Raw genomic sequence first — 21,285 nt, forward strand, 5'->3', positions numbered from 1 at the left:
TGTTGTCGCCAGTGGTCGGCGGAAGGTGCACGTGCCCGTCGACCTGGGACCGGACCGCAGCGACGCACGGATGCACGCCAAGACCGTGGGATCCTACGCAGTGCCGTAGGAGACCGCAACGCCACTTCCCAGCAAATTAGGGACACTGTTGCTCCTGGGGTATCGGCGAGGACCATTCGCAACCGTCTCCATGAAGCTGGGCTACGGTCCCGCACACCGTTAGGCCGTCTTCCGCTCACGCCCCAACATCGTGCAGCCCGCCTCCAGTGGTGTCGCGACAGGCTTGAATGGAGGGACGAATGGAGACGTGTCGTCTTCAGCGATGAGAGTCGCTTCTGCCTTGGTGCCAATGATGGTCGTATGCGTGTTTGGCGCCGTGCAGGTGAGCGCCACAATCAGGACTGCATACGACCGAGGCACACAGGGCCAACACCCGGCATCATGGTGTGGCGAGCGATCTCCTACACTGGCCGTACACCACTGGTGATCGTCGAGGGGACACTGAATAGTGCACGGTACATCCAAACCGTCATCGAACCCATCGTTCTACCATTCCTAGGCCGGCAAGGGAACTTGCTGTTCCAACAGGACAATGCACGTCCGCATGTATCCCGTGCCACCCAACGTGCTCTAGAAGGTGTAAGTCAACTACCCTGGCCAGCAAGATCTCCGGATCTGTCCCCAATTGAGCATGTTTGGGACTGGATGAAGCGTCGTCTCACGCGGTCTGCACGTCCGGCACGAACGCTGGTCCAACTGAGGCGCCAAGTGGAAATGGCATGGCAAGCCGTTCCACAGGACTACATCCAGCATCTCTACGATCGTCTCCATGGGAGAATAGCAGCCTGCATTGCTGCGAAAGGTGGATATACACTGTACTGGTGCCGACATTGTGCATGCTCTGTTGCCTGTGTCTATGTGCCTGTGGTTCTGTCAGTGTAATCATGTGATGTATCGGACCCCAGGAATGTGTCAATAAAGTTTCCCCTTCCTGGGACAATGAATTCACGGTGTTCTTATTTCGATTTCCAGGAGTGTATATCCCATTCTGTGAACGGGCTTCTCCGGGACATACTGTAATGTATATAACAAATAAGTCGTATTCACTCTTTCGGACTCCGAAACGTTGGCTGATATTAATGATTAAACATAAAAATAGGATGAACTGAAATTTAGTCAACGTATACCATCAGTTCATACATTTTATTCAAATGCGAGATGGAACCATTTGGAAGTTTTTAACTGCCTATATGGTTTTCTCACATATTAATGACAGTGAATTTAGTTGGATGTATTAGTTAATGTCCAAGAAATTCTGTTAGTGCTTCTTTCTAAAACAATACTTGGTTTGTTGTTGACCATTACGTGAACGTAGCGTTTCCTGTACAAATACAGAGTACGCATTTTGCTGCTTACCAAGACCATATAAGGGTTAGATGTATGGTCCGTCAAGTCCACAGGCACTGGAGATAATTTCACTATCACTTGAAACGGAACGGCTAGAAATTATTCCTATTTATCGCGACTTTCAAAGAGAAGGAAGACACTTTACTACCCAAAATTCGTGGGAAGGTCTATATAAAGCTGCAACGCAGCTCCTAAATAATATTCAGTTTCCTCGATCATGCAAGACGTACGGATACGACTGCAGAAGGCACATTCTCTCTGCGGACAACGAAATAAATCACCAGATTTTTTTACCTACCCAATACGGGGGATATGCAATCTTTGATGACGAGTAACAATGTTGGATGATAAAATCTGGAGACACTCCTTGTGTATAGACCTCGACGAGACTGTGTCGACCCATCTTACACACTTAGCTCCTGGAGAAGTGGGGGCTTCACTGCGTCCTGCGTAAGATGGTTGTCGTTTGAGAGATCTCTCATGTCCCATGATACTGAAGAGCCGATTGATATAGTGTGGTGGTTAATCCTCTGGCCTCGAATATGGAAAGAACGAGACTAAAATCTCATCCCAGATGAAAATTTCAACTTTCAGTAAAACACTTACGACCAGTGCCACAATGGTTCCTTCGGAAAGAGCTACGGCCGATTATTCTTACTTTTAGCGGTACTTTTCATGCTAAGAGTACACCAAACTAATGTTAGTGTCAGGGTTTCATATCCCTCATCTGTAATCGAATTTAAACGGGATCGCATCCTCATATGCACCAGTAGAATGATTACAGCAAGATTTGTTTGAACGGCCTGGAATCTGAGCCAGTGGAAAATGGTGCAGTATCTAAGCACAGAGAGGATATTGTGAAGGATTCCAAAATATGTTTAATTGTTCGTGTAGTTCAAATGATGAATCAGAAAAATTGGAAATTATTAACGAAAATAACTAATGCCAAATTAACTGCATAAATGAATTAAACGTATGAAGCCAAAAAGAAAATGATTCACACTGGGCGAAGGGAATTACATAGGGACTTGCGTTACTCTGTGCTGAAGGAATAGTTAGGATAAAAGGTTCAGTCTTGTACTTCTGTTGATTAATTATACTAGACAGCACGATTCTAGAAACGGAAGAACGTTCATTTAACGTATGTAATAGCTGTATTACACATCAGAAGCCTGATTTAATCTGTTAGAGATTATTAATGTTGTATTTTTGGATATCTGCTCAGTTCAGATAAAAGTATGAGAAGTGCTATCACATATTTATTACACATTGTATCTTGTTTTACTAGGGTTGGAACTTGAATAGTGGCAACTATTTATATACAGCTCGTACAAAATAGATACGTGTTTCAAAGTTATACTGACCTTTAAAGTAGTCACCAGCATTGTGTATAACCCGTTGCCAGCGATGTGGAAGTCGTAGGATACTCTTAGAATTTGCCCGACGAATTTGTAGCAGCTCTAAAGCGAATGCTGTGAAGAGTTTCCTTCAGTTTAGAAATCCAGTTGAACTCACGAGGGCTTAAGTCAGGGGAGTGCAGTAGGTGGTATAGCACTTAGCAGCCCCATTAGTCTAATGAATCAGTAACAGATTGCTCTGTACGTGCTTGGGCATTTCCCTGGAAAATGATGGTCAGATCCTGCAGAAAGTGTCATCACTTCTGTCTCTATGCTGTTCATTTTTGGAACACAACCTACGACCAGTTTAGAGACAGAAGTGATGACACTTCCTGCAGGATCTGACCATCATTTTGCAGGACTATGCTCAAGCACGTACAGTGCATGCTGTTACTGATTTGTTTCACTGATGGTGTTGCTAGGTGCTGTACCACCTGCTGCACTCCTTGTGAGTTCAACTCGATTTATAAACTGTAGGAAACACTTCACGGCATTCGCTTCAGAACTGCTACAAATTTCTCGGGCAATAGACCGCGACGCTCGAATTGTCAACACAACTGGCTCTGCTAAGAGTATCCTATGACTTCCACATCGCTGGCAACGGGTTATACACATTGCTGGTGACTACTTCGAAAGTCAGTAAAACTTTGAATCACGTATCTATTTTGTACAAACTGTAAATAAATAGTTGCCGCTATTAAAGTTCCAACCCTCTTATATGAAAGTGAAGAGCATATGTTACACGAATGAGCCAGTGAAAGTGTATCATTGCTGTTCAAAATATTTCTCTCTTTCTCTTGACCTTGACTCTGTGCTAAGGAACCTGTTTTGTGATGGTTGCATCTTGTTTTATAATTACCGGTTTAATTTGTATGCTTTTGAGAATAGCATACTAGTGTTTTTATGACTAGATAAATGTGTGAAGTTCTGAAATTCTTGCGGAAATATTTATCGGGTTTAACAGTACTCGGTAAACGATTTAAAGAACGCACCTACCCAAGAAATAAAACTGATTTAGGGACACAGGCTGCAAATGAGGCCTAGCGGTAGTATCCGGCTGCTCTGTGCCGTCCTCTGCACCCCAGCACTCTATGACGATATGATCATGACAGAAATATAGCGCCTCCTAGACGTTATTGTGAACCATTCATTCGTTTTGAAAGGGTCCTGTAGTCCCCTTTCAATATCATTCTATTTGCTTTCCAGTGCATTTCGCATCCTACAGATCTATTCGATTGTTTTCGTTACTAAATTTCGTACCAGAGAAGACTGAGCTATGATTCAATCTAGCCATAGTCTATTTCTTTCTACGATTTGCAAGCATCATATGGCTGTTATGTTGGTTCTTTTCAGACTTGCAAATGCGTCTGTAACACCATTATAAGTCTTCCATATTTCTATACATAACCCAGTTCACGACTATTATTCCATAAAATGTTCATCCCTTGTTCTCTATTCCAGAACTCTCAGGCATGCTTGAGTGAATGATTGTGGGTGTGTTGCATTTTGCTGTACGGTGGTTTAGTCTACTGAAGAGAATCAGCGGTAGTTTTACAGAATGGTCAGCCCTCGTAGTTTCCAGGTAGGCAAAGAGGTTTGTTCCCTTTGTGTGAAAGTTACTGGTGTTAGGTTGATGGCGGAAGCCTCATCTCTGGGCTTTCCTGGTCACGGGGTCGTGTGGGAGGTGTTTTAGTGTGAGATGGACAGTCCGCTTCCAGCTGTCCAAGGGTCTGCAGCCGAGGTCTCTTCGAAGAAAGGTGAGTTGATTTAACATCGTGGTTCGTTGTCATAGGGAGGGAGGAGCTTTTACTTTTTGGCCCCGCGTTTAGTCTTACAAAGATTGTTTTTTCCTAATGCAGACTTTGGTCCGTAAGAAGAACGTAGCACAAAGGTGTTGTATATGTTGAAGCGATCTCACGTAAGAAGTGCACACAGGTCCAATAATTAGTGTTCCCTTTTATTTAAAACAAAATCGTTAGAATAGATCTTGTTTTCTGGAATGTTGCTGTAAGCTGCTCTTATTCACAGAGTTCGCGCAATTTTTACTTTATTTTAATATTTGATGCGTGCGAACAATCCCTGGGTCATATTAACAATTGAGTCCCATTTTTAATGAGTGACATTACAATGAATGTTCTTTTATGAGTTTTTTCCTTATGACTAAATTAATTAATTTTCCAGCTCAGTCAAACCTCTTGTTTGTCGTGTGGTTAGTGTTGGTGGCGACCCAGTCTTTTACTTTGATTTTAATGTCAGAGCATTTACATTTGCGAGTGGCTCTCTTAGCCATCAGGATATGGCTCGGGGCACCACTCATTTCATAAACGCCACTTAAGTGCACGTCACTTCAGTTTTTACTATCGGATAAAATGTGCAACTAACTGTTTCACCTTTTGTACGTTGCTTTAATATGCTTAACTATTGCTCCTGTGGTGTACGTCTAATATACGTGTTTTATATTTCCACGTCGGTATATATCTACGAAAAATTTCCCACTTAACCCCCCGGTCAACATCTTTAGATATACCGAAACTGTGAAAATTGAATTAGAATTAAATAGATTGTTGAAAGTCACGGCACTTTACTATACGTATGTAACTATAAAATCTGCCAAAGTGGCTACTCCTTTCGCAAATGCAGACATTTATGGCTAGGAGAAGAGAAGATTGTACTCCATTGATAAAACTTTCACCTCTGCCCAGACCCTGCTGTTGGCCTACCTTGTGACAACGCAGCGGAAGTCTTATGACACCGCTAGCAGAACGTATTTTAAGTAAAATTTCATTGTTGTTTGTCATAAAGTATATAGTTACTTGCAGATTTTATGCCTTTTAAAATTATTGCAATTGCGCCTTCTTTTAGATCCGCAAACTTTCTGATGATGCATACTGGCTCATCGAAGCTGTATTTTGAAATGATTTGTAATCGCAAGAAAATAAAAGATGATGAGTAGTCAGTCAGATCGCCTGACAACATGTCATTTTTTTTCCAAAATGTTTAACACTATTTATAGATATATGACGAATTCTGCGATATATGGATTGTACATCAGTAGTCATAAGTATTAATAATCCACTGAAACACCATTAAAATGTTCTAATTTTAATGAAATGAGGTTGCTTGAAGCTTTCGAGGAGACCTGTAAGCTTCATATCTAAAAGAAATGAAGAATTCACGGTCTTTCTCACACTTATATTCGTTTGAGAATATAACTGTTTTCGGATTTACTTAAGTCTCAGCGTAGTTAGTGAAATAAGAACATGAGCCTATTACCCACAGACGGAAAACAAATATATTTATTACATTAGAAATCAGTGCCACAGACGACACCTAGTCGTAAAATGAGCTAATTAACAAGGTTGATGATACTAAAAATAATGCTCAAACACCACAAATATTACACTTGGTTTAGCGACCTGTGACAAACCTCGAACAATCCAGTGTTGACTAAGAGTGATTAAATATCGGGAGGTGCCGTCAAAGGCAATATTGTTACTTATTTTACCTGTTTATGTTACAAATTCCTCTACATACAGTAGTTCATAAATTCTGAAATATCTATGTTTTCATTTTTCTGTTATACATCTGGCGATTGTTGTAAGGACCAAAGTAAATTATCTATTAAAATAAATAAAAGTATGACTAAGTCGGCGAATTATACAGTTGACGAAATAATTAACTGTACTTTTTTGCCAGGTGAACGAGTTGTAAACAAGAAATATCTGTTCTTTGTAACGTAATTATGTGTTTTTACGAAAGAAAAATAAGTTCGTAACGGTTTTAACAAGTGTTTGTTTTTGGGCACTCAGGTATGTTACACACACACACACACACACACACACACACACACACACAAACACGCGCGCGCGATCGAATCTGTGGATGATAGAAGGTCATGAAATTGGAATAGCTTATTTTCTTGTACATAACGTGAAAAACAATAAGAGAATAGAGCAATATTTATTGTTGGATCATTCTCAGTAATGTACACCAGTACGTAGAGACGATAAATTATAAACACGTATGCAAACAAAAACAAAAATCGAAGTTTAAAATGAAACTACTCATTGTTTTTTAAAGACTACCTAAGGAACAAAGTTAGAAGGTACCAGATGAGGACAGATACATTTGATATTTGATCAACTGCGCTATGAAGCAGATGAATGTGGTGGTGAACATGAGATTAATGACGTTAGCGACAGAGATTTTGTAAGTGGTGTATACTGTAGTCCTGTGACGTTGGCTCGCCTGCATATAACCTGTCCATGTACGGTGTGTAACTCCACATCCATCCGACAAGCAGCGTCTCTCGGTGACGCCACGGGGCAGTTGTTGACAGTTCACTGCGAGGCGTTCTGCTGGCCGTTCGAACTTTTCATTTGGAGAGACAGTTCAGTGTATGTGGGTCCGATGTTCTCCACGTTTTCGAGCACTGTCATAGAGTCTTTGATGTTGCCGCCATCGTCTAATTCAGAGTAAAGGTGGGCGCCGCATCCTGCATGGTATAGTACTTTGGACTACTCGCGTCACTCAGTGTTCCGTCGGTTCCACTCGTCACGTAAATCATGTAAGTCGTATACAGCTGCAGCACACCTCGGCCCATTCGCTCCACGGCCCATAGAAAGTGCGCTTCGGCCGTTGATCGTTCACGTTCACAGCTCTGATGGCCAGCCGATGGATGCGGTTAGGGTCGCGGTACTCTGGAATCTTTATATCAGCTGTCCTCTTGGCGGCCTGCGTCGCCGTTATGGTTCAAATGGTTCAAATGGCTCTGAGCACTATGGAACTTAACATCTTAGGTCATCAGTCCCCTAGAACTTAGAACTAGTTAAACCTAACTAACCTAAGGACATAACACACATCCATGCCCGAGGCAGGATTCGAACCTGCGACCGTAGCAGTCGCGCGGTTCCGGACTGCGCGCCTAGAACCGCGAGACCACCGCGGCCGGCTCGCCGTTATCTAGTACACCCTGGTCTCGTTGGCGACGTCGGGCGGTTTCACGCGCACCTGGTAGTAGTCCAGTTTCCCGCCGGCGTGTTCCGGTGCTCTCCATTTTAAAACGATCCTAGAAAAGTTCTGCACACGTGCTACGGGCCTCTCCATCGCACCCGGCTGCCCTATCTCGGTGCGCGTCGCGACCGGCTCTGTAAAATTCGAACAACGTTGCACGCCCTCACAGACACATTGTACACGGTGTAGCTGTTGAGGTTCCCGAGAGTGACCAGTTCCTCTTCGTGGGACCGTAACTCGACGAGATGATGGTTGTACAGAACGTCGTAATGGCGGAGTCTACCATTCATAGACAGCGGAGGCAGCCACGACAGTGTAATAGTCATTCGTTACTTCCCTCACAGTCACATACCGCGGAATGGTGGGCGCCGCTTCAAGTGTTGTAGTGTACTTGGGATTACTCGCATCAATCACTGTTCCGTTTGCCTCCCTCGCCACATAAATCATGTAAGTGGTATATGGCTGCAGACTGGTAATATTCGCCTGTACAGACACGTTGTGACCGCGCACTATCAGCACTTCCTCCTCTGTCCTGCACGTCGCGTTGTGAGGCGACACTATGGGGCAGTAGTAAATATTGTACTGTGACACATTCTACAGTCGATTTTTTTTTCCTTTATTGTATTTCAATTCCCCATCGGGGCGGGCTGGCAGCAGCATAGGCGCTGCTCTTCAGCCGAAAGATGGTTCAAATGGCTCTGAGCACTATGGGACTCAACTGCTGTGGTCATAAGTCCCCTAGAACTTAGAACTACTTAAACCTAACTAACCTAAGGACATCACACACCCATGCCCGAGGCAGGATTCGAACCTGCGACCGTAGTGGTCGTGCGGTTCCAGACTGTAGCGCCTTTAACCGCTCGGCCACTCCGGCCGGCCATCAGCCGAAAGACATAGAACAAAACAATAGAAGACATTTAAAAACAGCAAAGGAGAGAATAAGGTGAACATAGATATAAAAAAGGGGGAACATCATGGAAGGCAATAGACAAAAAACGGGGTGACTGTAAAATGGAGATAAAAAACTGTTTAAAAGTAGCTCACACAAAAAGCCACACACTGCGACGGTTAAAAGAACACATGGCACAGTATGACTGGAGCATAAAGGTAGCGACGGATGGCATAGCACATAACGTAACACTGACGGCGAACCTCAAGGCAGGACACAATTAAAATCACACCTCTTGACGCACACGAGAAACAGCACTAAACAACACTGATTTGGCACACTGATGAAGAGCAATACAGAGGATCTGCCAGGCGCTAGGAGATGAGGGAGGCCTGAAGAAGGGAGGGAGGGGAAGAGATGGGGGAGGTGAGCGGGCGGCGCGCGGAAGAGGGCCAGGTATGGAGGGATGTGGGAAGGAGAGAGGCAAGTATGGGGTGCAGGGTCTCAGGGGAGGGGGGGACGGAGGAAAATCCGCTCTGGGAGAAGGAGGAAAGAGGAAAAGGGGGCCCTGGGGAAGGGGGGGGGGAACAAGGCCAGGTTATAGTTGGAAGGAAGGGTAGATGTCACGGCGAAGTTCGTCATCCGGGAGGGGGAGGCGTTGGAAATTGCCCTGATGAAGGAGATGGAGGGTGTGGAGGTGGAGAGAGGGAATGCAGTCGATATACGTGGAGCCCACACTACTTATCTCGATTTCAGGGACCGACGTCATGGCGAACACGATGACCAGCAGCAGCAACATCACAACAACACCGTTCCGCGTGCAGACTTTTGAATTAGTCATGTTGCGACTACGCTCTGAGCCCAGCTCGTGGTTCTTTTTAGGCAAGTAGTCACTGCCAGTAGAGGAGCAGCGATGATGCCCATCAGTTAGGGGCTGTGCGGAAGTACACACACGAATCCGTGCGAGGCGTACACTGAGCAGTGGGAGGTTCCAGGCAGCGTTTATATACAATTACAGCTGACCCTCCACAAGGAAAAGGCCTCGTGTACAAGTGTGCAGGGCAACTGGGTCATCATCAGGCAGCATTAAGAGGCTTTCCTAGATACCACCGTGCAGAAATTCCGCTACTGTGCTGGCTGTTAACATACGAACTTGCGCAGTTTCTCATGGCACGCTCCATGGACCCACATACACTGTCAGGTGGAGAAAAGAACTGGCTGGTGAAAATGTGTAGCTTCGGGCTTACCCGAATGAAGTGTTGTACAACCATTACTTTTCACAGCGTACCAGTATGCCCTGTAAGAGCCGTCAGACGCATTTATTGCGGTCTTTTGCAGTTTCGTTTTTGCATAGTTGCAGTCACCGCAAACAAATACTGCCTATTTCGTCTTTCATGAGACTCCCAGAGCCGGCCGGAGTGGCCGTGCGGTTCTGGGCGCTACAGTCTCGAGCCGAGCGACCGCTACGGTCGCAGGTTCAAATGGCTCTGAGCGCTATGGGACTCAACTGCAGTGGTCATCAGTCCCCTAGAACTTAGAACTACTTAAACCTAACTAACCTAAGGACATCACACACATCCATGCCCGAGGCAGGATTCGAACCTGCGACCGTAGTAGTCGCACGGTTCCGGACTGCGCGCCTAGAACCGCGAGACCACCGCGGCCGGCTACGGTCGCAGGGTCGAATCCTGCCTCGGGCATGGATGTGTGTGATGTCCTTAGGTTAGTTAGGTTTAATTAGTTCTAAGTTCTAGGCGACTGATGACCTCAGAAGTTAAGTCGCATAGTGCTCAGAACCATTTTTTTAAGACTCCCAGAGTCGAAGGATTTGTAAAGCAAAGTCTTATGTGACAATTAGACAGAGCGGTCTCCAATTAGTGTAGAGTGATATTTGTCTCATTGATACGTATCATTATGAGCATTAAATCACGATCAATAATCAGTACTCTACGAGCGACTGAGCGGCGTCCTGGTCCTCGTTGACTGCTACCGCCATGCTGGAGGGCTACTTCGTCACTACTGGACAACTGACCATTCTTCATAAATAAATGTTCGTGGTGACACATATCGATAAAACGAATATCGCACTAGACCAATTTGAGACTGGTCTATCGAAGTGGCACGTAAAATGTCGCATTAAAAAGTCTTTTTTACTGTAACGGAAAACAAATAGACGCTTGTAGCCGACGCTGGGTATCGCATGAAAGACGTGATGAATAACATTTATTTGGGATAACTCCTGTTACACATTGCAAATACGAAATGGCTAATATCTGCCGGAATACAAGTGAAATTGCGCCTGGCGGTTCGTAGGAGGGACATTTGTATAAAAGTGACTTATTGGATAACGACTGGAGTTGCATGGAGCTTTTGTGGTGGATGATATTGTGGTGAACACTGCAGTCGCAACGGTACAAAATAGTAGAAAAGCAGGAAAGTTGGTAGTGGCAAGACACTTGATGAAAAGACTGGCCGCTGATCCTCAGCATCGAGAAATCTAACATATTGCGCATAAATTGGCAGAAATAAGCATTATTTTATAATTAGACGATTGCACAACAGTCGCTGTAAGGAGTCGCAACCGTAAAATATCTGGTAGTATGCGTACGGAGTGATTCAAACCGGAGCAGTGGGTTCACTGACTGCTGGTGCTGCGGGTATTGCCATGACAGTCAAGAACGCACAAAACTCTCGGGAACAGCTAGAGGAAGCCAAAAGACACAACCGCTTGATGGAAGCAATAGCCACTGGGAAAGCAGTAAACTTGAAACAATACAAGGAAATACTAATTATAAGAAAAAGCCCCTTAGGCATCATACGAGATAGAGACCTTGTGGGGCGGCGGGTGGAATAATAGTTAATGTTCCTATTATTTTATTTAATGCTGTTGTTTGCCGTTCTCAACACTGGCTCTCTAACTACAATATTGGCAACCAGAAAGTGATTAGCAAAACGTGAAGCCTGTAATTAGAATTCCTGGTGCCCACTTCATCTGAGAAATACATTTATAGCTACAGCTTTATAGCTCTGAGGAATTAGGAGATAGTCTGGAATTCATAATCAAACACCATTCTCTCTAAAATGTTCACTATATTCTGAAAGTCACAGACCAAAAAGAATCCACACAATCCAACTACCAGAGCAGTTCAGAGTCTAATGCGCTGATGCCACTATAACTGTTCAAATTAAATGTTTAAGTGAATGCTCGCCATAATTTGATGATAATGTTCATCAAACGCCACGCTAATAATGGTAGAATGTCTGTCCTGCGGTGGTGCATGAAAATACGACATATGCAAACTAAAGATAGGTCATTAACGTCATCCCAAAATTAACACTTCACTCGAAAACGATTTCATGGTTACGCGTATCCCGAGTAACTTATTACTGCATCTGAGGCTGTTTATATCAACGATACCGACGCAACGCGACTCCCGACACAGGTGGTACGCTAATCGGCGTCTGGAGAGAACTGGGGCCTTCCTTCCTTCTCGCGCAGCGTTCTTGCATATAAAGCCGCGGTGCGGACGGCTAAGGGAACGCCTAATCAAATCTGCTCTCCCGACTAGCCGCTGGGCTAGTAATGCACCACTTTAAGTTATCGAATAAATCATTGCTTCCTTTGCTGATGGCCGATGAAGCTTTTAATTTAATTGTGCAATCAGCACACAAGTAAGTAATCATAGTAAAAGTCTGACGTGGCTAAGTCAAATATTTTGGGCGAGAGAATTAATTTAATTACAGTACACACAGTAGATGAGCTCTGAACTTGCTCTTTGGAGATACGCTATAGCTATAGTTATTCTGCTGAAACTTCTCACATTTTTATGATTATAGCGGATCTCCCTTCTACTTAAATTTAAATATCCTTTCTTTATTTATTCGCCTACTTAATCTATCTTGCTTCCTTAATTTCTAAGACAAAAACCAGAAAGTCATGAATTTCAACTAAAATTTTAAATTGTGAGATCCAGAATACTGTTTCTACTAAATTATTATGCAAAAGGAATCTAAATATAAATTTTTAAATTTCTAGCTCTTTTCTGTTGCGCCAATGATTTTTACAAAGAAACATCCAAATTTCGAAAATGGTTAAAGTTATTGAACTGATATCCAACACATATTGCTTTTGTGTTACTCCTGACATGCTGGAAACGTTTCAGGTAATTTACTTCATTTTAAAGTATTGCGCAATATTTATGACGTCAGAGCTAGTTACAGCGGACTAGGCTGCCACACAATGGAAAGACTGATGTGAATTTTATAAGGCGTGAGTATGCTGCTTCCCTACAACCTCACCAATACAGATCTGATTAAGTATGTGAGAAAGAAGTTCAATATTCCAAATTCCGCGGTGTGTTCATGCGGCATACGTTACCGAAGACTATGTCGAAATTTCGAGACTGTGGAATGGTGAACTTAGATGTTGCCGGAGGACCTAGAACCACTGGGTGGCGTATGTTTAAAAAAAAAAGAAAAATACAAATTGCGTGTACTGTTCCGACTCATTTGGTGACCTGCAACCTCCGCAAGAGAGCGATACTTGACAATTTTCAACACTATCAGGTCTTTAATACTTACTTGTGTGATCATCTATGCATCATCTTCCTCCTGACGTTTACCAAGAAGGATATATAGGGAGTTGCATTAAGCATCCGTTCACCAATTGAGGTCCAGATACAATGTTGTATAGTCTGACTTTAAAAGAAAGATCGTCAGTATAATGTTCAAATTACCTCACACCAACTGGTCCAACCATTGAAGATTGGAGTATTGCACTGACTGCTAGAGACATACAACAGCATCCGAAATATCACAGAGGCTAACAATAAACTGCATCTGGAAATTAATGGCAAAAAAGAAATTGTGTAAATAGATCGCGGTTCATACACTATTGATGATCTAAACAAAGTTTTAAAACAGACTGGAAAAGGGATTGAGCTACGCGGGAACATCAATACACTTAAATCTAAAATAAGGGCAGTGACGTGATTGACTACAACCAGAAAGATTCAGTAAGACAATTGGTTCAAATGGTTCAAATGGCTCTGAGCACTATGGGACTTAACATCTATGGTCATCAGTCCCCTAGAACTTAGAACTACTTAAACCTAACTAACCTAAGGACAGCACACAACACCCAGTCATCACGAGGCAGAGAAAATCCCTGACCCCGCCGGGAATCGAACCCGGGAACCCGGGCGCGGAAAGCGAGAACGCTACCGCACGACCACGAGCTGCGGACAGTAAGACAATTACTGGGTTTCAGAAAGGGAATGGTTTTGAAGGAGGGTCCTAGTAAACTGTACATGTCTTATCAGACTGTGTATACACTCCCCGTCTGTTCAATGCGTCTCTAGTGTAACATTGCAACAAAATCCTGTCTCAACGAGAGATTGATTCATGCAAGTTACGGATTCTTCCTAACAGTTTGATAGGGGTATAAGTTTTGTGAGTCCTCAACAACGCTATATACCTTCAACTGACGGTTCAGACGTTGGACTATCTGGAACTGCGTATTGTGGATCAGAATAACGAACTTTTTGACTTTCGTGGATATCAAATCATGTTGTTGTTGTTGTGGTCTTCAGTCCTGAGACTGGTTTGATGCAGCTCTCCATGCTACTCTATCCTGTGCAAGCTTCTTAATCTCCCAGTACCTACTGCAACCTACATCCTTCTGAATCTGCTTAGTGTATTCATCTCTTGGTCTCCCTCTACGATTTTTACCCTCCACGCTGCCCTCCAATGCTAAATTTGTGATCCCTTGATGCCTCAAAACATGTCCTCCCAACCGATATAGCACGACTATATCAAAGACAGGATGGACGTAAAGTATAAAACCACCACACACAAACCACAGCGCGGCACTTCACAGCAGAACCGCAAAGTGATAACACGTGTGAACTACGAGTTTCTTAAATCAGTAAGCATGAAATCCTGCAGTCACGTTCCTCAGTATAACGTTTTTGGTAGAAAATGATGAGTGAATTATACGTCAGGCATATATCTCAGGAGTGGCTTTGCGGTTCTAGGCGCTACAGTCTGGAACCGCGCGACCGCTACGGTCGCAGGTTCGAATCCTGCCTCGGGCATGGATGTGTGTGTTGTCCTTAGGTTAGTTAGGTTTAAGTAGTTCTAAGTTCTAGGGGACTGATGATCTCAGACGTTAAGTCCCATAGCGCTCAGGGCCATTTTTTTTTTTTTTTTTTTTTTTTTTTTTTGCTCGTTGCTGTGTAAGTAGGCTGTTTAGGTTTTCTTATTGGTAACGCCAGGTAGCGCTCTGTATGAAAATCACTGGCTGTGCTGTGTGCAGTCTGTGGCTAATTTGCATTGTTGTCTGCCATTCTAGTGTTGGACAGTTGGCTGTTAACAGCGCGTAGCGTTGCGCTGTTGGATGCGAGGCGCCAGCAGTGGTGGATGTGGGGAGTGAGATGGCGAAGTTTTGAGAGCGGATGATCTGGACAGAGACAGTAAATTTGTAAGACTGGATGTCCTGAACTGATATATATATATATATATATATATATATATATATATATATATATATTATGACTTTTGAACACTATTAAGGTAAATACATTGTTCGTTCTCTATCAAAATCTTTCTTTTGCTAACTATGCCTATCAGTAGTTAGTGCCTTCAGTAGTTTGAATCTTTTATTTAGCTGGCAGTAGTGGCGCTCGCTGTATTGCAGTAGTTCGAGTAACGAAGATTTTTGTGAGGTAAGTGATTTGTGAAACGTATAGGTTAATGTTAGTCAGGGCCATTCTTTTGTAGGGATTATTGAAAGTCAGACTGCGTTGCGCTAAAAAATATTGTGTGTCAGTTTACTGTTGATCAGAATAGGTAAAGAGCGAAATGTCTGAGTACGTTCAGTTTCGCTCAGCTGTTTGAAAATCAAATAATGTAAGAGATTTATCAGTACAGTAATTCAATAATTTTTCTAACGGGACGTTTCAACTGGGGCATCTGGACAAGTTAGCTCTGGTGGCGGAAATACAGAAGACCCAAATAAAAATCAGTGGTTTTCGCCATAGGCTCGTTCAGTAAAACACGAAAGCGTCACGGGGATGGTTAACCAACTCCAGTGCCAGTCATTGGAAGAGAAGCTCAGTGGTTTACTGATAAAGTTCCATGAGCGTACTTTGTTAAGAGCGTCAACCAATATACTTCTTCCTCGTCCGCATATTTTATTAAAAGATCACGAAGATATAATTCGAGGGATTCGAGGAGGCATACCAACTATCGTTCTACCTGCTAACTGTTCGCGACTGAAACGGAAAAGCGGAGATGTGGAAGTGATAAACCAAATAACTTACGCCACGCGCCATAAGAAGGCTCGCTGAGAATAGACTTAGTTCTTGTAGTATAATTTGTTGTTTAGTCTATCTTAATTTTTTTCTTGTTCCTTGAATCGTATTTGTGAGCTCTCGCTATGGACTGGGGCTAGTCAGTGACAAAGTTATAAAGTTATACCACATAAACACTTCTAAATACACAACCAGATGCTGATATGTGTTGATATTCACAGAGAACCAGATTCGATCAAGCGAGGAAGTCACAGATTAATATTACGTTGGGTTAAAGGAAGGTTCCTTGGCGTCAAATACTTTTTTTTATTTTTGCGGCAGCTATCACTGCAAAGGTTTATGCATTTCACGTGAAGGAACCTTCTTTTAGCGTGATGTAATCCTGATAGCTTCACCGAAGCTGGTATCCGTTCTTTAAATACCGTACGTTTCGGTTGTACATTGCACATTCTCAGTGAAAAATATGGCAACAGCATACTGAGCTTTGTGCCTCAAATTGCTTTTATCTTCTTTACTTTCATTGACTTGATACGTTTTGTCTCTCTCTCTCTCTCTCTCTCTCTCTCTCTCAACCTCTCCCCTTCCCTTTCCCTCTCTGTGCCTATCTCTTTCTCTAGCGCACACATGTACGCGTGTACACACACACACACACACACACACACACACACACACACACGTATACACAGCCACTGATGATCTCTGGGCCATTTTCTGTACCGCAACTTCCCATTTGCTATAATGAAAAACTTGGTCAGCATTCCTGCATAATGAGTGAGATAATGAGCTGAGAAACAGGAAGGGGTGTTAGTATTGTGCTATGCATAGCTTGGGGGTAAGTATTTCTAGAAAGGAAAAAAGAAGAAAAAAAAACATAACGTGGAGGTGTTATGTGCAATGTTGGATGTTTTATAATCATTATTATTATTATTATTATTTATTTGTATAACATTTTGAACCCACGAACTATGGACCTGGCCGTTGGAGGGGAGGCTTGCGTGCCTCAGCGATACAGATAGCCGTACCATAGGTGCAACCACAACAGAGGGGTATCTGTTGAGAGGCCAGACACACGTGTGGTTCCTGAAGAGGGGCAGCAGCCTTTTAAGTAGTTGCAGGGGCAACAGTCTGGATGATTGACTGATCTGGCCATGTAACTCTAACCAAAATGGCCTTGCTGTGCTGGTACTGTGAACAGCTGAACGCAAGGGGAAACTATGGCCGTAATTCTTCCCGAGGGCATGCAGCTTTCTGTATGGTTGAATGATGATGTCGTCCTCTTCGGTAAAACATTCCGGAGGTAAAATAGTCCTCCATTCGGATCTCCGGTCGGGGACTACTCAAGAGGACGTCGTTATCAGGAGAAAGAAAACTGGCGTTCTACGGATTGGAGCGTGGAATGTCAGATACCATAATGGGGCAGGTAGGCTAGAAAATTTAAAAAGGGAAATGGATAGGTAAATGTTAGATTTGCTGGGAATTAGTGAAGTTGGGTGGCAGGAGGGACAATACTTCTGGCCAGGTGAATACAGAGTTATAAATACAAAATCAAATAGGGGTAATGCAGGAGTAGGTTTAATAATGAATAAAAAGTAGGAGTGCGGGTAAGCTACTACAAACAGCATAGTGAACGCATTATTGTGGCCAAGATAGATACGAAGCCCACGCCTACCACAGTAGTACAAGTTTATGTGCCAACTAGCTCCGCAGATGACAGAGAGATTGATGAAATGTATGATGAGATAAAAGAAATTATTCAGATAGTGAAGGGAGACGAAAATTAAAAAGTCATGAGTGACTGGAATTCGATAGTAAGAAAAGGAAGAGAAGGAAACGTAGTTGGTGAATATGGTTCACGTGGCTCTGAGCACTATGGGACTCAACATCTGAGGTCATCAGTCCCCTAGAACTTAGAACTACTTAAACCTAACTAACCTAAGGACATCACACACATCCATGCCCGAGGCAGGATTCGAATCTGCGACCGTAGCGGCCACGCGGTTCCAAACCGAAGCGCCTAGAACCGCACGGCCACACCGGCCGGCCTGGTGAATATGGATTGGGGGTAAGCAATGAAAGAGGAAGCAGCCTGGTAGAACTTTGCCCAGAGAAAATCATAGCCAACACTTGGTTCAAGAATCATGAAAGAAGGTTGTATACATGGAAGAAGCCTGGAGATACTAGAAGGTATCAGACAGATTATATAATGGTAAGACAGAGATTTAGGACCAGGTTTTAAATTGTAAGACATTTCCAGGGGCAGATGTGGATTCTGACCACAATCTATTGGTTATGAACTGTAGATTAAAACTGAAGAAGCTGCAAAAAGGTGGCAATTGAAGGAGATGGGACCTAGATAAACTGACAGAACCGGAGGCTGTAGAGTGTTTCAGGGAGAGCATTAGGGAACGATTGACAGGAATGGGGGACAGAGATACAGTAGAATAAGAATGGTAGGTTTCAGGGATGAGTAGTGAAGGCAGCAGAATATAAAGTAGGTAAAAAGACGAGAGCTAGTAGAAATCCTTGGGTAACAGAAGATATACAGAATTTAATTGATGAAAGGAGAAAATATAAAAGTGGGAAAAAGGAATACAAACGTCTCAAAAATAAGATCGGCACTAGTGCAAAACGGCTAAGCAGGGATGGCTAGAGGACAAATGTAAGGATGTAGAGGAATATCTCACTAGGGGTAAGGTAGATATTGCCTAATGGAAAATTGAAGAGACCTTTGGAGACAAGAAACCACTTGTATGAATATCAGGCTCTCAGATGGAAACCCAATTATAAGCAAAGAAGGGAAAGCAGAAAGGTGGAAGGAGCATATAGAGGGTCTATACAAGGGCGATGTACTTGAGGACAATATTATGGAAATGGAAGAGGATGTAGATGAAGATGAAATGGGAGATATGATACTGCGTGAAGAGTTTGACAGAGCACTGAGAGACCTGAGTCGAAACAAGGCCACGGGATTAGACAACATTCCATTAGAACTACTGACAGCCTTGGGAGAGCCAGTGCTGACAAAACTCTACCACCGTGAGCAAGATGTATGAGATAGGGGAAATACTCTCAGACTTCAAGAAGAATATAATAATTCCAATCCCAAAGAAAGCAGGTGTTGACATCTATCAGTTTAATAAGCCACGGCTGCGAAATACTACCAGGAATTATTTACAGACGAATGGAAAAACTGATAGAAGCCGACCTATGGGAAGATCATTTTGGATTCCGTAGAAATGTTGGAACACGTGAGGCAATACTGACCCTACGACTTATCTTACAAGATAGGTTAAGGAAAGGCAAGCCTACGTTTCTAGCATTTGTAGACTTTGAGAAAGCTTTTGACAATGTTGACTGGAATACTCTCTTTCAAATTCTGAAGGTGGCAGGGGTAAAATACAGGGAGCGAAAGGCTATTTACAATTTGTTCAGAAACCAGATGGCAGTTATAAGAGTGGAGGGGCATGGAATGGAAGCAGTGATTGGGAAGGGAGTGAGACAGGGTTGTAGCCTATCCCCGATATTATTCAGTCTGTATATTGAGCAAGCAGTAAAGGAAACATAAGAAAAATTCGGAGTAGGAATTAAAATCCATGGAGAAGAAATAAAAACTTTGAAGTTCGCCGATGACATAGTAATTTTGTCAGAGACAGCAATGGACTTGGAAGAGCAGTTGAACGGAATGGATGGTGTCTGGAAGGGAGGATATAAGATGAACATGAACAAAAGCCAAACGAGGATAATGGAATGTAGTCGAATTAAATCGGGCGGTGCTGTGGGAATTAGATTAGGAAATGAGACGTTTAAAGTAATAAAGGAGTTTTGCTAGTTGGGGAACAAAATAACTGATTATGGTCGAAGTAGAGAGGATATAACATGTAGACTGGCAATGGCAAGGAAAGCGTTTCTGAAGAACAGATATTTGTTAACATCGAGTATAGATTTAAGTGTAAGGAAGTCCATTCTGAAAGTGTGATTACGTAGGCTTTTTCGGCATGATAAGTCTTGAAAGGCTCTTCGGGTTTGCTGCCGGATCCTAAAATATTTCGGCGATCCAACTGGTCGCCATCTTCAGGAAAATGCTGCTTCTGCTGATGAGACCCGCTGAGAACTGATGCCAGGTTGCAAATCGACGTCCTATATAGGCTATATAAGCTTACATTGGCCGTTCGATTCGCACAGTGCATGACAGGTGTGTGGAACATCGCCGTCATACGAGGCTACAACAGCCGGAAAAATCGGCGGTAGCAGAACACTGCCTAAATGAGGGACACGGTATGAAATTTGATGAAACTGTGGTAGTTGCCAACGTTTCCGGTTTTTGCAACAGGTCTATGAAGAGGCGATTGAAATTAGGTTGGCTGATAATTTAATCAACAGAGACAATGGGTTTCCTCTTAGCAAGACGTGGAATCCTGTATTATCTCGCATCAAAACTGAACGTTCTTCGGTGCGGCCTTGATTGCGATATATCGTTGCCAACAGTGTTTCACTAAGGGCGGCGCCACCTCCCTGTCTTGAAAGGCAGAAACCGTGTACTGAACGGTGGCATATATATACGAGGGCGGTTCAGAAAGTAACCTCCGATTGGTCACAGTGCGGGTTGTGGGGGGAGTAGCGACGCCATCTGTGCGTTCACGCACTCAACAGGTCAGTCGGCATCAAGCCGTGGTCGAGTGAACGTCGTACCTGCGCTAGTTTAGTTTTTGTGGCAGTTTGAAATGTGTGCTGCAATAGAAAACCCCGCCAAATGTGAAGTGCGTGCTGTCATAAGGTTTTTTACAGCCAAAGGATATTCTGCAGCAGCTATACATCGTGAGCTTTGTGCCGTGTACGGACCAAGAGTTATGAGTGAAGGAGTTGTCCGTGAGCGGGTACGTTTATTTAAAAGTGGACGAGAAAACGTTCATGATGAAGAGAGGAGTGGTAGACCATCATTGGTGCCTGACGAACTCGTTCAGACAGTTGATGCAAAAGTTCGTGAAAATCGACGTTTCTCAATGTCGGAGTTGTCTACTGGTTTTCCACAGATTTCTAAGACTCTCTTGTACGAGATAGTGACAGCAAGATTGGGTTACCGTAAGTTCTGTGCACGATGGGTGCCCAAAATTCTTACCGACCACCACAAAACTCAAAGAATGGCCTCTGCATTGACTTTCTGTCACGTTATGAGGACGAAGGAGAACCATTGTTAAACAGAATCGTGACCGGTGACGAAACCTGGATTAAGTACGTGAACCCTGAGACAAAAGAACAATCAAAGATG

This window comes from Schistocerca nitens, chromosome 5 (assembly GCF_023898315.1).
Source record: "Schistocerca nitens isolate TAMUIC-IGC-003100 chromosome 5, iqSchNite1.1, whole genome shotgun sequence".
NCBI classification, from domain to species: domain Eukaryota; kingdom Metazoa; phylum Arthropoda; class Insecta; order Orthoptera; family Acrididae; genus Schistocerca; species Schistocerca nitens.